The sequence below is a fragment of the Aegilops tauschii genome, chromosome 4 (genome assembly GCF_002575655.3).
Source record: "Aegilops tauschii subsp. strangulata cultivar AL8/78 chromosome 4, Aet v6.0, whole genome shotgun sequence".
NCBI lineage: Eukaryota > Viridiplantae > Streptophyta > Magnoliopsida > Poales > Poaceae > Aegilops > Aegilops tauschii.
The window spans coordinates 185033184-185049119 of record NC_053038.3 but is presented as its reverse complement, the minus strand read 5'-3'; the positions used below and the strand labels follow the sequence as shown (position 1 = coordinate 185049119).

General features: G+C 45.5%; 1 long non-coding RNA gene across 18 annotated transcripts in view; it reads right to left on the bottom strand.

The window, feature by feature from the left end:
* Positions 1 to 13303, bottom strand: part of LOC123493688 (uncharacterized) — a 30092-nt gene extending 16789 nt beyond the window's left edge. For 7 of the 18 annotated variants that reach the window (XR_012181724.1, XR_012181726.1, XR_006662397.2 and 4 more), the window contains exons 1-6: positions 12608 to 13303; positions 11739 to 11950; positions 11575 to 11650; positions 10867 to 11474; positions 9962 to 10192; positions 9590 to 9655 (exon numbers count right to left, since the gene is read on the bottom strand). This is a non-coding gene — a long non-coding RNA (uncharacterized lncRNA). Of the gene's footprint in view, positions 1 to 7245; positions 7497 to 9589; positions 9656 to 9866; positions 10193 to 10866; positions 11499 to 11574; positions 11651 to 11738; positions 11951 to 12607 lie in introns of those variants that run through there. The other 11 variants (XR_012181728.1, XR_012181732.1, XR_012181729.1 and 8 more) reach the window with 6 other exon arrangements.
* Between the last annotated feature and the right edge of the window lie 2633 nt (positions 13304 to 15936).

Genomic DNA, 15936 nt, shown 5'->3' with positions numbered 1-15936 from the left:
GATTGGCATTTTGATCTGTGGAATACAACTACTTTGACCCAATCCTAGAAATGGACAAGGTACTGGAGTATGTTTCTCCTAATCATTCTTAATTAGAACGGCTTGACGGACCACAAGAATAATAGGCACCGATGAACACGAAGGCACAACTATTTCTGACTATCACTTGATAGACGGAGGTTAGGATACAACTAAAGAGGGACAACTCAAAGGAACATATGTTTTTCTGAGTTGTGGATGCATGGATTAGTATGTCGAACAAATTCAACATATTTCTTCTTTTTTTGACTATATACTGCAAGGCAACAGCCTCACAGTCCTTTATTAATAACTAAAAAAGAAGTATAGTTACAAGTTTACAAATTTACAAGAAAAGAGAAGAGATACTTACAAGAATAGGGTCTAAGAAAGGTTAGCTATCCAAGACAATAAACTATCTTTATATTTACATCTAATTCTATGAGACAGCAGAGAAATGTCATGGATAAAGTTCCTTCTCCAAGCTCTAAAAGAAGGTTGCTCATTTCTGAAGATCTTCCCATTCCGTTGTGTCCAAATATTCCAAGTAGCAGTGAAGACAACCTCAGTGAAAAAAGGATGACCGAAATCCCTCCTAACTGTTTGAGCCATCTCATATGTGGTTTGGTTCGGTTGAACGGACCAAGATATCCCAAGATAGTTCCAAACCCTTTGACTAAAATTGCAAGCAAAGAAAAGATGAGCCCGATCCTCATGTTGTGCAAGGTTGCATAGCACACATGTGTCATCCTGAATGATCCAATCTCGACATTGCATCATATCCCTAGTGTTCAAACGATCCATTAAGAGAAGCCAGCCAAACACTTTGAACTTGAGCGTGCATGCACACTTCCAAATCCATTTGAAGGTGGGGTCAACCACTAGGTGTGAGAAGCAAGAGTCATAGTATATCTTTGACATAAAAGCACCAGACTTCGAAGGCCACTTCCAAATGTCTTTGCTCTCTCCATCCAGATTGATCAAAGGCAGCAGGGCCTGAAGCTGTGTGAATTCCGAATAGGCCTCCTGTGACAGAGGCAAATGGAAATGATCCAAGGCATCAAGCAGCTCCATAAACTCCTTGACAGTGCTTGCATCATCAACTACAAATGAATGTAGCCTTGGGAAGCAGTCTTGTAAAAGGACAGCACGATTTCCCAGCTGCCAACGGTCGAGCCAAAAAAGCACCGTGTCGCCAACATGAACTTGTGGAACAGCTAGCTTGCAGAAATTGGGATATAAACGCATGACATCACGCCACCAAAAGGAGCCACAGATCTGAGTGCTTTGAGGTGGTGACGATGCGTAATAAGTGTCCCAAATTAATGATACCCAAGGCACGTCCACTTTATTAAAGAACTTGAAGAGATGCTTTAGTAACAAAGCCTCATTTTGAATGCCCAAGTTAAGAACACCCAAACCACCAAAATTCTTAGGGCGACAGACTAAATCCCAAGCAGCCAATGATTGGCGTGGGTTATCCGTGTTGCCTCTCCACAGACATTGTCTCATGATTCACTCTAACTGCTGCAAAATGCCCTTGGGAAGAGATAAGGTACACAAAGAAATATATTGGCATGGAGCACAACACCGACTGTAGAAGTTGTAGTCGGCTTCCTTGATTTAGCAGGCATAAGGAAGCAGATAAGCGTCGCTCAACGCGATCAACCAGAGGCAGCAGATCATAGATTGCAGGCCTAGAAGTTCCCATTGGCAATCCTAGATACGTGAATGGCATTGACCCAACGTCGCATCCGAGCAAAGAAGCCACCCTAGCACCTTCCTGATCAGTCATATTGATTGGAATGAGTGAGGACTTACTAAAGTTTACACGTAATCATGTTGACGCCGCAAAGGTGTCAAGCATCTCCTTGAAAGCAATAAGCTGATCATCGATCGCAGGCAGAACAATTAAAGTGTCGTCGGCATATTGTACAATCGGGTAGTCTCTGGAGCTGGTTGGGATTGGCAGTGAGAGGATGTTCCTGGAACACATCTCGTTGACTACAGATTGCAATAAATCAACCGCGATCACAAAGAGCAACGGTGATAGAGGATCCCCCTGACGCACGCCCGTTCTGCAAACAAAATGATTGCCCGGCACACCGTTGAGAAGCACAGAAGAAGATCCCGTAGACAATATTAAAAGATCGTGGATGTCGCCTAGAGGAGGGGGTGAATAGGCGATTTAAAATAATTACGGTTTAGGCTTGAACAAATGCGGAATAAACCTAGCGGTTAATTTGACAAGCACAAAACCTACAACAAACAGGCTCACCTATGTGCACCAACAACTTATTCTAAGCAAGATAAACAACTAAGTGATAGCGAGAAATATGACAAGAAACAATATGGCTATCACAAAGTAAAGTGCATAAGTAAAGGGTTCGGGTAAGAGATAACTGAGGCACGCGGAGACGATGATGTATCCCGAAGTTCACACCCTTGCAGATGCTAATCTCCGTTTGGAGCGGTGTGGAGGCACAATGCTCCCCAAGAAGCCACTAGGGCCACCGTAATCTCCTCACGCCCTCGCACAATGCAAGATGCCGTGATTCCACTAAGGGACCCTTGAGGGCGGTCACCGAACCCGTACAAATGGCAACCCTTGGGGGCGGTCACCGAACCCGTACACTTTGGCAACCCTTGGGGGCGGTCACCGGTACCTGTCAAATTGTTTGGGGCGATCTCCACAACCTAATTGGAGACCCCGACGCTTGCCCGGAGCTTTACACCACAATGATTGAGCTCCGAACACCACCAACCGTCTAGGGCGCCCAAGCACCCAAGAGGAACAAGCTCAAGGGCACCAAGCACCCAAGAGTAATAAGCTTCTCAACTTGTAACTTCCACGTATCACCGTGGAGAACTCAAACCGATGCACCAAATGCAATGGCAAGGGCACACGGAGTGCCCAAGTCCTTCTCTCTCAAATCCCACCAAAGCAACTAATGCTAGGGAGGAAAAAGAGAGGAAGAACAAGAAGGAGAACACCAAGAACTCCAAGATCTAGATCCAAGGGGTTCCCCTCACATAGAGGAGAAAGTGATTGGTGGAAATGTGGATCTAGATCTCCTCTCTCTTTTCCCTCAAAAACTAGCAAGAATCCATGGAGGGATTGAGAGTTAGCAAGCTCGAAGAAGGTCAACAATGGGGGAAAAACACGAGCTCAAAAGATAAGGTTCATTGGGGAAGAAGACCTCCTTATATAGTGAGGGGAACAATCCAACCGTTACCCCCACTTCAGCCCCGCAGAGAGCGGTACTACCGCTTGGCCAGCGGTACTACCGCTTGCCCTATAAGCGGTACTACCGCTCCCCATCGCGGTACTGCCGCTGGGCCCAGAGCGGTACTACCGCGGTGGTCAGGGCGGTACTACCGCATACGAGCGGTACAACGGCCCCCACTGCCGCGGCTAGTACCGTAAAACCCGACACGAAAAAGACCCCTCGAATCGAGGCGGTACTAGCACGAGACCGCAGCGGTACTACGGCTGGGGGCTACCAGCGGTACTACCGCTCTGGAGCGGTACTACCGCTCCTGAGCGGTACTACCGCTTGTAGCACCCAAGCGGTACTACCGCTCCAGCCCGCGGTACTACCGCTGGGACCAAAACTGCCATAACTTCTGCATATGAGCTCCGAATTGAGCAAACTCAAGCTTGTTGGATAGAGGAAGACGAGTAGCATCAAAACAGCGACTGGTTATAGTAAGAAGAGGCAGTGGAGGTATGCCAACAAATAGAGGAGTGAAACCTCCAACCGAGAAGAACCGGCATAACCTCCAACATCAAAAACATCATAGAAGATGTGAGTGAACTCCGTTTTCGATGAACTCGAGCTTGTCATCAAGATGACCATAAGCTCCAAAACTCACAAAGAGAGGAACCAAACAAGAACCAAGAAAGATGATGCAAGGATGCAATGGTTTGAGCTCTCTACGAATGATACGATCAAGCTACTCATCGAGAGCCCCCCTTGATAGTACGGAAATCGATCCTATAACCCGGTCTCCCAACTACCATCATGAGACTGGTAAAATAGAAAACCTATCAAGGGCAAACCTTTGCCTTGCACATGGTCCACTTGAGCTAGATGATGACGATCCTGACTCCCTCAAGTTGGACCACCTTTCTAGGTTGCGTTGGCTCGATGAAGACTAGTTGATTGCTCCCCCATACTCCATTATGGGTGAGCCACTCTTCGGCACATCTTCACAAGTCCATTATCACCACAATGGATGGCAAGCTTCAAGCATTTGATCTCTTCATGATGCTTCACTTGAACTTGCACACCGCAACATCTTCATAAGTCCATTGTCACCACAATGGACGGCAAGCTTCAAGCATTTGATCTCTTCACGATGCTTCACTTGAACTTGCACACCGCAACCTAACCCCACAAAGAACTCTCACGAAGATCATGGGTTAGTACACAAAGCGTAATTGACAATGCTTACCACACCATGGGATCGCTTGATCCCTCTCGGTACATCTTCTACGCTTTGTGAGTTGATCAAGTTGATTCACTCTCGACTTAGTCTTGATCAACCATGAATCTTTCCAACTCTTTTTATTTGGATGATGTCTTGAAGGTAAACATGAATGATCACACAATCTTCTTCTTCAAGACATGCTTGCAATAAGCTCAACTCCCACATGACCAATCTTTGGATAATTCCTTAATAACACCTTGGTCACCACATAAACTCCTTGAAACCAACACATTGACTTCAAGAAATGCCTATGGACAAATCCTTCAAATATAACTCAAGGCAACCATTAGTCCATAGAGATTGTCATCAATTACCAAAACCAAACATGGAGGCACCGCATGTTCTTTCAAGCTATTGATCCATCCAGTCCAACGGGAGTCAAAACCCTTGCATTGTAAAATTCTGAGAATAACTTCATGCTCAATTGTGTCGAAGGCCTTCGTGAAATCCAGCTTAAGGAGGACGATGGGCCGCTTCGAGGCCTTGCATTGGTGTATATACTCAAAACACCAGGCCAGGCAATCTTGAATAGAACGACACCGAAGAAAACCATATTGATTGCGGTGGATGCATCTGAGGATCACTTTCTGAAGGCGGTTAGCAAGCAGCTTAGTTAAAAACTTCAAGCACGTGTTGGTCAACGAGATGGGCCGAAAGTCTCCGACAACTTCAGGGCTCAGCTTTTTGGGGATCAGAGTAATTAATGAAGTGTTAAGACATTCCAGATTGCATCTGCCCTCATAGAACTCCTTCACAAGTTGCATGAAATCCTCCTTTAGGATTGGCTAACACTTCTTTAAGAACAGGCCAGAAAAACCATCGGGACCAGGAGCACGATCCGTTGGCATGTTCTTAATGATAGATTCAACCTCGGAATCAGTGAAAGGCTGGGATAAATCCTCAAGGCCATCAACACGCGCAATTAAGGTGTCCAAATCAAAACCCATGCGGATTCCTTTTGCATTGCCCATACGCTGATTAAAATCAGACCAAAACATGCCAGCTAGTTGTTGGTGATCCGAGACCACATCACCTACTGCATTCTTAATTGAAGAAATTGTGTTTCTCCGAAACCTTTCAGTGGCCATGGCATGGAAAAATTTCGAATTTTCCTCACCAACTTTAATGCTTCGTATAGTACAACGTTGCTTCCAATATACAAATTGCCAATGTAAGATATCCTCCAGATGCAATTTCACAATTCGCCTAAAATTAAACTCCGGCCTAGTCAAAGGCCTAATCTCCTCCAGTCCATCAAAGTATAGAATCACTTTGTTGCAGTCTGAAATGAGCGCGTTAACTGTGGACAGATTGAGGTGCCATTTCTTGAGGGCATATTGAAGTGCCTTGAATTTAGAGGAAATAGTTAAGGCAGCCGAGGATCTGGCCACAGACTTGTTCCAAACTTGAGCAACACAATCGTAAAAGCCAGGCAAATCAATCCAATAATTTTCAAAGCGGAAGACTTTAGCCTTAGGAATAGCAGTAGCAATTGAGACCACGCACGGGACATGATCAGAGGCCGTGCGTGCAAGCGGCAATACTAGCGTGTTGGGATGATCCGAAGTCCATGCAACAGAAGTAAAAAACCAGTCAATCTGTTCAAGTAAAGGTTCAGTTTGCATATTTGACCAAGTGAATTGCCGTCCCTTAATTGGTAGTTCAACAAGACCCAAATGGCCAATCACTTCATTAAACAGAAAGATGTCGCTGACATTACCCCCAGGTAGGTTACGATTTTCCAACGACCGCATAAAATTGAAATCGCCCAAAAGCAGCCAATTATCATCACAGTTGATGTCAAGGTTGTATAACCATTGCACAAAATCATCGCGGGCCGGACCCTGGCAAGGGCCATAAACTGACACTAGGGTCCAAACTTCAGAAGTATGCTTAGAGTGGAATTCCAGAATAATACCATAAGGCCATGCCTCAATTAATTTACCCTCAAAGAAAGAGGAGTTCCAAATGATGACCATACCAGCCGAGGCACCCACCGAAGGCACATACGAAAAATTATCAAAGCGTCGTGGACAAAACTTCCTAATAAACCTGTGATCAATATGCATACACTTCGTTTCTTGGAGACAGACCACAGAGCAGCCACTTTCATCAATCTTTTGTTTAACCGCTAATTGCCGTGCTTCAAAATTAAGACCACGCACGTTCCAACATAAAACCTTCCAGTCTTTAAACCCGGACTGATTCATTACAAACCATAATAGAAAGCAACAAAAGTAGATCACGCAATGACCTACACCGACCAGCTAAGCATAGCCATGGGAGAGAGAACCCAAAATGAAAACATAAAGAAAGATAGATGACGTTTAAAGCGGTACGGCATGTAAAGCTGTCCGATGCAACTAATCATCAGAACGGCCTCCAGCATAATACAAACACCAGAAACTACTTGCAACTCCTGGACAGAGGACAGGGGGGTTAATAAGTCGAGCGGGGTCATATTTCAGGGCCCAATGTGTGGTAGTAGTTGTTCATGGATCACAAACGCAGAACTCAGTTCCTGAGAACGGTTTCAATGAGACAACCCAGCATGTACTCCTACATGACCTCTCACTGCTACCTTTACCAAATCGTGTTCACACACTTAGCTCACACACGGTAGGACATGTTCATCACCATTCCAATTCATCCCCGATGAACCAGACCTGACTCAACTCTTAAGCAGTAGCAGGCATGACAAACAAGCATGAATGAGTAGGCACATCAGGGCTCAAACAACTCCTACTCATGCTAGTGGGTTTCATCTATTTACTGTGGCAATGACAGGTCATGCAGAGGAAAGGGGTTCAACTACCGCAGCATATAACAGTTGAATCGTTGTTGTCTTAATGCAGTAAAAGAGAGCAGGAGCGAGAGAGTGGGATTGTATCGGAATGAACAAGGGGGTTTTGCTTGACTGGCACTTCTGAAGATAGTATAATTCTTCATCGGTGTCATCGATCTCATCGTCGGAACCACGTCTACTGAGAGGGGACAAACACCGGCAAACAAGAGGGAACACAATCAATGCAATGCAACAATATGATGCATGAATGTGACATGGCAATATGCTGTGATTTGAGCTAATGCAGCTAGCAACGATTTAAATGGAGTTGGTTTGAACACTAGATTCAAATTCAAACTCCACATAAGACATTTCAAATGCCATTAGTTCAAATTGTCTTATACAGGAACTTTAAGTTGTTCAAAAATGCATGAAAATGCTATAAACAAATTCTTTGGATTTTTCTAATAATTTTTCATATATAAATTATTTCATTTGGAGCTTCAGATTATTTTCTATGATTTTTAGAAGTTTAGGACATTTTCTGAAATTTCCTGAATTATTTTAAATCCAGAAAATCATTTACAGCATCAGCACTGTATCATGCTTGTGTCAGCAAGTCAACAGCGCTGACCAGGTCAAGCCTGACCAGTGGGGCCCACTGGCCAGTGACCCAGAGCTGCCTAGAGTAACAGACAGGTGGGGTCGGGTCAACGATCACGTCAGCGTAGTCAAAACTCACACATGGGCCCGCTGTTATTAGATTAAACTTAATCTTATTAAGTTAGCCGGTTAGTTAGGCGGTGGGGCCCGGCTGTCAGTTTCAGTGGAGGATTAATTAGTGGCGCAAATAGCCACTAATGGCGGCCACATCGGCGGTCACCGGGCCTGGCCCACGGTGACCAAATCGACGGCGGCGCGGCTCGGATTTGAGCTACGGGCGGTGGTTTGGCGCGCTGAGGGCGTCGGGGAGGAGCTCTTGCTCGTCCGCATCCAAGGACCGGACGGGAGGCCGCAGGGTGGCCGGGAGCAGCGCCGGCGGCGAGCGAGGCGGCGGCCGGAGTACGGCCAACAACGGTTTGGGCGATGCGGGGCACGGGAGGAGTCGTGGATGGTCGTGTTCGACTCGCGGGAGTGCGGTGAGTTCAGTGGTGAGCTCGGACGCGTGCTTGCACGGCCGTAGCCGCGGTGGCGACATGGCCGACGGCGAGGAGCTATCGGCTCCGATGGCCACGGTGGTTAGAGGACGCGGACGAGTGCGGGGAGAGAGGGGAAAGGGGCAGAGGCTCACAGCGAATCCATCAGAGGCAACGGCGGGATCGGGGAGGGTCTGGAGCTCGCGAATCCACGGTGAGGTTGCCGGCGGTCAGAGGTTGAAGATGAGGTCGGGGACGACGCTGCAGGGCGCTTCCGCTCGCGTGGCTTGGCTGAGACGGTGTAGAGGTCGACGGCGAAGCTTCTTGGCGTGTTGGGGAGGCGTGTGGAGGCCGGTGGCCGTGGTAGTGCTCGTCGGCGCGCTACGAGGCGCTCGGTGGCTGCGCGCGCGAACACTAGGGAGAGAGGGAGGAACCAGAGAGAGGGGAAGAGGCAGAAGGGTTCGTGGCAGCTCCGCGTCGCGACTAGAGAGCTGGGGAGGCAGGCAAGCTGCTGCCGGCGTGGCGCGCTCGCGCGGGGGCGTGCTCCGCTTCTCCTCTGCCTTCTGGCAAGAGGAGGGAGATGACTGGCAGCGGTGGCAGGCCGGGGTGCACAGTGTTGGGCCAAAAGTGCCAGGTAAGTTCAGGTGGCTTCTCTCTCCTTCTAATTTCTACTTTTGTTCTGTTTTCTAATTTGCAAATTTGTTTTTGATTTAGCAACAACACCAAATCACTTCTATAAATCCTGAAATTAATTATGGGCAATTACTGAATTATCTCACGGGCCCTTAGCTATTTTTAGAATTGTTGGAGCATTTAGTAATATTTATAGCAATTAAATGCCCCAATTCAAATACTTTATGACTTAAATTCAGTGCCCAAATTGTTCCTTAAAAATGTTCATTATTTTTTGTTTGGATCAAATCCCTTGCCAAAAATACCAAAAATCAATAAGGATCATTTTGGTTTCATTGAATGCAATTTTTAGTTGAACCTAGTTTGATTCAAGTGATGCTAGGGTTTGAACATCCCCATTTCAAGATTAATTGAAATTGAAAATGATGCATGGATGCAATGCCACTAATTACAAGCAGAAATCTAGGGTTGTGACATGCAGGGCATTTTTCATCACAAGAACTATGTTTAGGTTGGTACGCACCACTAAGCCAACAATAGGATTGCAGATCTACATGAATGAAGGCAGAGCATGTGAAAGTCCAAGAGTCTGCACAAATATGGCAAAGGTGAGATAGTCAGTGTGCAGTAATATGTAGTAGCATTTGTAGTATCGGCAACTCTAGTATAAATTCCATGACTTTCTTGGTAGAAATAACTCCATCAGTAAGTTGTTACTAAATTTAACAGTACTCTTTTTTTGTTATCTAGCAACAGCAAATGTTTTGATTTGAAGAGTGATGCATGGCAGGAGAGAGCACTTGAACTGATAATTAACTTTTATTCGTACTGATCAATGTTTTTAATTCAAACCATTTTTTCCTTTCTTGCAGAAACATCAAACTATCATGTGCACCTTCTTTTAAGAAGTTGCAATCATATCATCATAGACAGACGAACTTGCAGCTGCTGCTATGTGTACGGATTGCATGTTTTGGTTGTCCTCCTTGCCTGCATCGTGTACTTCATCCTTAGCCTGCTTGGTATCCTTCGTGCTAGTGATCAGCGTCGTCATCCTGGGCTTGCACATTGGAGGCATTATTCCCCAAGGTGCCGCATCCATACTCGCTGTGATAATGTGTTTGTACTGCCAAAACAAATATGTGAGAGCACAAAATATACATTTTCAAATACTATTTGGTGCTAACAGGAATAGAAACAAACACTAAAGAGCATGAAACAACCAAATTATCTCTCTCATATTAATTTTTGTCCATGGATCCAGGTGCTGTAGCATGTGAAGTGTATTTTCATGTAAACCTGAGCACAAAAAGAACAATGGCAGATGCATCCAACTTCCTACTTCTGAACTCCCTTTTTGTTGTTGCCATATTTTCATTTTGAACTTGTCGTGGTTTATTTTTTGAACTTGCCTGGCAGTAATGCAAGAACTTTCCCTGTACAAGAATTTTTGTCTATACTTGTCCATCAACCAAAACGGACAGTAGGGTGGAGAGAGCATTACAGGCAGTAAACATAATTAATTTTTGTCTAGTTTTAGGTTGCATCTGAGGCAAATGAATCATACAAAATACTGATAGAAAATCATACTTTTTTCTCACGAAACCAAACTTCTAAACTTTCCTACAGTAATTCTTTGAACTTACACACGCAGCTGAATTGAACTTTTCAACATTGCTAATTGATATGTACTGAGGAACTGATGTAGGTCTTCTACTTGCTATTCTAAGGTCCAAACTGATGTAGCTCCTTTTGTCGAACTTCTACTTACTATTCCAAGGTCTTTTAATGAAGACTTACCGAAGAAAACAGAGATGCGGTGGTGTGGCACACCGTGCAGCATGGCGTCCTCGCCGGAGAAGCAACACTGCAGCGTGCGAGCACCCGCCTGAGCAGGCCACGCCTCGATCCCTAGTCGCCACTGTGGTTGGTGGCCATGGCGGCTAGTGCAGGACGGTAGTCACGGCGGCGCGTGGGGGGGCGTGGTTGCGGCGTCTTGTGCACCGGCATGTCGTGGCAATCTCATATGTGTTTGTGTAAGTACTTTGTGTTAGGCCATTCTGAAAATTGTGTAGATAAAATGAAATTGGTAAGAAATACACCATGTTGTAAGCTGTTGATTACAACTTTACAAGTATATGGGGCTGAAACATGGTGAAAACATCTGTTCATATCTTTATTGATAATATGGTGCAGTACTAAATTGTCATCATAAGGAACTAGTATGTCTCATTTCCCACTTGAAATTATGTATGAGATGTACTGTTTGATGAATAGAATCAGTACGTGATAACTTTCCTGTTTAGTTCAAAAGTCCAATTCAGAACGTGGAATTCCCCATAATTTGTGCAAGAGTTACTGAAACTCATGTTCCAGCCAAGCCAAAGGAGGATTTAAACAGCAGGTTCCTGCCCAAATAATGAATGGAACAACTGCACCATATTCATTCATCTGTAGCAGCTTCTGTATGATATCAATCAGAACAAGGGAGAGAAAATCAACACGTACTATTCTACTTTGATGGAGAGGGGGCTATACCGAAGAACTTTCGACAAAATGCAGTTACTTGTAACTGTTAATCTTTCTGAAAGAAATGGTATTAGCACCATAAACCTTTGAATTTCTGAAAATGATTAATCTTCAGCTAACCGCAAAATGACAAGTGAACTTACAGGGGTAGGCACCATCTGATTCAGCTGTTTGCCAACTTCACCATCTATTTATTGAGAATCATCAACAAGATCGACTGTCGTGTCTGATCCATATGGGTATACTCCTGGGCTTCAACTTGAACTGAATTTTTATTTGAGATTTTACTTGAACTTGCTTTATTTTACTCCTGTTGTTCGGAGCTACGGTAGAATTGATCGGACAGTGCACGAAACTGAAAATACAGAGAAAACTAATTAGTTGGAGGAAACATCTCTCTTCATTCATTTATGTTATACTTAATCGTACCCATTAGCAAAGCGCTCCAGTAAGTGAAACAAATGGCAAAAAAGCTTGCTGTCCTTTACTAGATTCGAACTTTTTAGCTTTCAAGAACCATGACCAGTTTCAAACATGCAGTTTCTAAGACCTTTACTAGTTCAGCTCAAGTCCACCTTGAGTAATTTTTGTTTGAGTTGATCTCTTGCAGGTCGACTAGTCCAGCGAGGAGAAGCAGTGGGAGGTGTGCCACAGCAAAGCCACGACCAACGCCGAAAAGTAAGCTCAATAGTCACTATGATCATCCAATAAGTACAACTGAATATTTGTGATGCTTCAATACACACAGAACGCACACACTTATGTTCAGAGAACCAACCTATGTAAGTTCAGAGAATAAATGCATTTAAGCTTAAAGACCAAATGCGTTTAGGTTCAGAGAACAAAACAATCTTCAGTGTGATTTTCTGTGTACGCATAATCGCAGAAGCAACATAGTTGGACTGAATCTCTAAGAGTTCTAGAACTTCCGGAAAAATGTGCAGGGGGAGGTTATGTTGCTACTAGCTAGTAAAATCAATGGCAGAGGATGAACACAGGACAAGCACCATACCGGGATGGCGACGAGGAAGATGCCGACGTTAACATCTCCTTTCCTTCTCTATATAAGGTCTTTGAACCTCGTACATGGGCGGGGTTGTACTCCACGCGAGGCGGCGGGGGTTGGCGACTCTGCGTAGTCTGGAGCGAGCTTGGAGCAGGGAGGAGGCGCTCGCCATGGCTAGGAGAAGTCAGGAGGAAGAAGAATGGGCGGCGTCACGATGGGGTAGGTGGAGAACTGGGGTTTGGCGCGCTGGGGATGGGGGAGGGGCGGCGGCCGCTGCCATGGGAGAAGGTGGGGCATGGGGTGCCGGACGGAGCTGGGGGGAAGGTGGGGCGTGGGGCGCTGGCCGGAACCAGGGGACAAGGTCAGGCGCGGGACGACGGCCGGAGCCAGGAAGAAGGTGAGACGCGGGGCGGCGGCCGGAGCCAGGGAAGAAGGAGGGCGCGGAGCGGCGGCCGAAGCCAGGGAGAAGGTGAGGCACGGGGCGGCGGCCAGAACCAGGGAAGAAGATGGGGGCGCGGAGCAGCGGCCGGAGCCAGGGGAGAAAGTGGGGCGCGGGGCGGCGGCCGGAGCCATGGGAGAGGAGGTTGGCGGTGGAGCGGCCACACGGGAGAGATAATGTCCCTTTTGTTTTGTTTTCTAAACAGTAACGATACCGGTTCAGAAAAAAGGATCGGCCTCTATATATATATAGTTCTGTTACTTGTAACAAAATAGTCATCTCCTCTATATATAGTGCAGCGAGAGTATGAAGAATGCAAACCCTAGCAAACAACCGCTGAGGCTCCAGCTTATATAGTATTCGTGTATACTACTAATATATAGTGGAGTGGTTTTCTTTTTCTTTCCGTAACAATCGTTTTAAATTGTGTAAGTACGAAACGAAACTCTTTATTTAACGTACCAGTGAAGAAAACTACTTACGATCAACTAACGATCCACGCATCCTGGTCGCACTTGCTGTCCTTCACGTGCAGTACACTACCCTCTGTTAAGTGAACAACCACACATGCGCCAAATTATCGGAAACGTGTGAGAGTGTGTACAAATAAATAATTTTAATTTCAATGATCGCAAAGGTTTGAGAGTATTTACAGTTTGCCCTCTCTCAATAATTATAGTTTGTTGTGTTCGGCCTAAGTCAACCTTTACAAAGTTTGACTTCAGTCAAATATAATATGCAGAGTAAATAAAAATGGAGGGCTACTATGTCCATCTGGGTTTTTAGTCCACACCATTTTTTTAATCAAAGTCTGACCACATATTTAGTTAATAGTTGGACAAATAAAATTAAAGGAGAGCTGAAGACAATGTTGTGAGAAGGCTTAGAAATCAATACAAAACTTTTGCCCTTAGTACCAACGTCGATCCTTCTTCGAGGAAACATTTGGTTCATAGCCAATTGTGTGATAAAATTGCACCAGCTGAAAGACGACTGCGTCTCCGACGCAACCAATGTGAACTGATGAAGAATATCATCTTTGTCGGTAACAAGCAAAGAGCACTGATGGAAGACAGCTTGTTTTTCGTTGAAAATCGATCAGCTTCACCAGCCGATGCAACCATGAGACACAACCATGAGCATCGTTAGGTCATCGTGGTGATGCATCATCCATTTTGGCATCAAGTTTGGGTGAGGCACCAATGAAGTTCGACAAATCCTCACCGTGGTCTGTTTCTTCTCGGTAATCAAGCTCGAGGAAGGAAGAACCACGTGGCAGAGGACAGTGAGGCGGAACAACAATGGCCATCCAATTTCGTGCAGTTCTACTATAATTGAGGAAGACATGCCCGGGTATGGAGATACGCATTGTTGTTTGCAAAAATATGAAAATGGAATATAGTGTTGTTACTTTGTTTTGGCAGTGGTACAAGATTAACAACGACATCTCAATTGTCAATAAGAATTTTATGAAAAGTACACCAAAAAACAGAAGCATCATGATTATTTTGATGAGAATTAAACCAGGATACCCGAGAAAAAAAGCAGGACAGAAGAATTTACTTAAAAGGGACGTCACTTTACCATGGGCATTGCTTCATTTAACCCGTGATAGTATTAGATTAGCAGTAGCAATAGGAGCATATGGACAATGACCGCACAACCACCATGTACTTTTTGTCGAAAAAACATGTATACCTCCACCGAGGCATAAACCAGGACAACTTTTCGAGTGGCCTTTCTTCTATAATAGTGAAAAATAGGTGATGTTGGACCAGCCGACGAACCCTAGCTACTCCCTCTGTCCCAAAATGTAAGACGTTTTTTGACACTATCATAGTATCAAAAAACATCTTACATTTCGGGACGGATGGAGTACTGTACATGGGGAGCTGGGGAGTAGTGGCATAGAAGAAAACCCGCATGCAGCGACCTAGGGAGTTGGACCAGTACAATGAAGCATGAAAACCAAAAGAAGTTATACCTCATGTGGGCGAGATATCGCTTAGGCGGGCGGGCGGGATCCGCCCACACGACGGCAGCGAACAAGGGCGCAGTCCTCTGCACCAGCGTTGGCTCAGAGAGGACGGTGCACATTGGCTTCCTCCATCGCCGACGGCGACAACGTCAACGCTGCACCTCCTCACCTCCCGCAGCGGACGGGATTTGGCCGGATCTGTGACCACCGGTGAGGAGAGAGATAGAGTGGACATTGTCATCTGGTTAAATATGGAGAGGGTGAGAGAGCGAGACGCGAGAAACCCTATCAAACAAGAGGCTATATATACAATGGAGTAAAAAAATCTCTCCATAGCTGTGGTTTTAAATAGAATACGCGCGTTCCCGGAAAAAAGAAACGAAAACTGGCGGACAATTTTTTTAATGTACCAAGAAAGAAAACTCGATCAAAAACACGCCCCCGCTTCCAGGTCGCTGTTTGTATCGCTCACGTGTGGTCCCCGACCCTCCATTACTAAGTGAACAAACTAAAGGGTCAAATCATTACGTATGTACGTAAGCTGCCTCTTCGTGTACAAATGCGCTCCATCGTGTACTCGCGGGTATCTCGGAGGCAGAGTGAGTGCGTGTACATTTCTTCTTGTACGTCGTACTCCATTTATCTCACTTCATATTGTTTCCCACTCCTATGATATTCCTATCGTAGGAACAAAATGAGGCGGTACTAAGTTTGTGTGTGTAGGGAGAACAAGACATCGATGGTGTGTACGAGTAGTCGCGAGAGTCGTCGCACACACACACATAGACATAGACATGCATATCTATCGGCGTCCTGGGAACAGGGGTACCCAGACTTGCCTGCCTGCGGCCCAGGGCGTGGCTCATCCAGCAGCCTGGTACGGCCCATCTTCATCAACAACCACTCAAGACCCTCGCG